This window comes from Mesitornis unicolor, unplaced genomic scaffold, assembly GCF_000695765.1.
Source record: "Mesitornis unicolor isolate BGI_N332 unplaced genomic scaffold, ASM69576v1 scaffold49133, whole genome shotgun sequence".
In the NCBI taxonomy this organism is placed as follows: Eukaryota; Metazoa; Chordata; class Aves; order Mesitornithiformes; family Mesitornithidae; genus Mesitornis; species Mesitornis unicolor.
The window spans coordinates 29,595-31,025 of NW_010177721.1; the positions used below are offsets into that span (position 1 = coordinate 29,595).

The window sequence follows — 1,431 nt, forward strand, 5'->3', positions numbered from 1 at the left end:
AAAACATACATGGACTAGATTGTTATCTAGATTGTTCTAGATAAAAGTATTGATCAAATAAGTGCTCCCATATCATTTAGTCTTTTAGAAACCTCACCTTGAAGCAGATCATTACAAACCAGAGTGGTCTGACACATTCTGCAGCTTCATCTGCATCAGAGCAAGGTGATTGTGAAGTCCTTGAAAATTGTGAACTGACCACTTTCATTAATTTCCATAATTGCTTTTTTCTTGTAAAGAAGGAAGGTTTATCTGTCTATGGAGGTCTTTCCTTATTATGCAAGACAGATGATAGCTCTAGTCACAAAGAGCAATAGCTGCTGTAATCCTCACTCTGTATCTTGATCATTTTTTGGTGTTTGTTTCATATCTTGCTATAGCATAAGTAACAGGGTGAGATATTTTTTATTACACTTGTGTTTATTCCTAAGGATTTAACTCATGTTAAAACTTGTAAAATTGATGTCATTCTTAACTTCTGTATCATGGATTGTCTAGCATGTATTCATTACCAAGCACTTGGCACATTTCACACCAAAAGCTGTCATGTAAAACCTTTTCACTGTTTTCTTGCATACAACACATTTCAGTTGAAAGAAGTCTTTCAATTATGGGAACATTTCTCTCCTTTAACAAAAATGAACAACAATAAAATTTGCACTGTGCAGGAAGCTCTCAGCAAACGTGTGACCATCACATTTTAACTGGACTACACGGCTGTCCTCAAGGTCTAGATTTTGCTGGTAAAAGTAAGAGTTACTTGACTGATGGGCCTAGGTTTATGAAGCTTATATTTACAAGTGGGAGAGAGGAGAGCAGTTAGCTTTTTAGCTAACAAGGCTTATAGACAGAAGACAGTGGAAGGGTGTTGTGAAACAGAAGGAAAATCAAGTGACATTTAGCTCAGGGACTGTTTTGCTATGGGCTTAGACAGTAAAAAGCTCAGTGAAGTTGGGATTTATCAGTGACACCGCAATGTTAGGTAGAGTCTTCTTGCTTCAAAATATACTTGTACTGGTTTGTCCCTAATCTAGTATCTAGCAAATCCCAGATTAACTCAGTCTCCCTTGGGTTTAGCTACTGAGAAGAGTTGATGCATTTCTATGTGAGGGCTTTGCTGAAAGTTTGTGTTTACTGACCAGCATGTTCCACTTTAAAAGCAGATCTTGGGCTCTTACAATGCACCTTTCAGTTTTCCAAGCACTGCCGCACCCTGGACTTGTGGATTCATTAACAGTTGTGCTGCTTCATCTTGCTGCCAGATACCTCATTGTGAACTTTATTTAGTAAGTGCTATGGACAAATCTGCTGAAGTTGAATGTACTGAAATATATTTTTCTGCTCTTTTGATATACCCTTTGTTCGATGAGTCCCTTAAAGTCACACATTTCAGGCCTCACCTCCTTGCCTCGGAGCTTGAACTCCACTAGA

General features: G+C 38.1%; 1 protein-coding gene across 1 annotated transcript in view; it reads left to right on the forward strand.

Moving 5' to 3' along the window:
* LOC104538830 (baculoviral IAP repeat-containing protein 6-like) overlaps nt 1-1,431 on the forward strand; it is a gene marked incomplete at its 3' end in the record, with an annotated part of 51,400 nt that overhangs the window by 27,524 nt on the left and 22,445 nt on the right. The window lies entirely within an intron of this gene.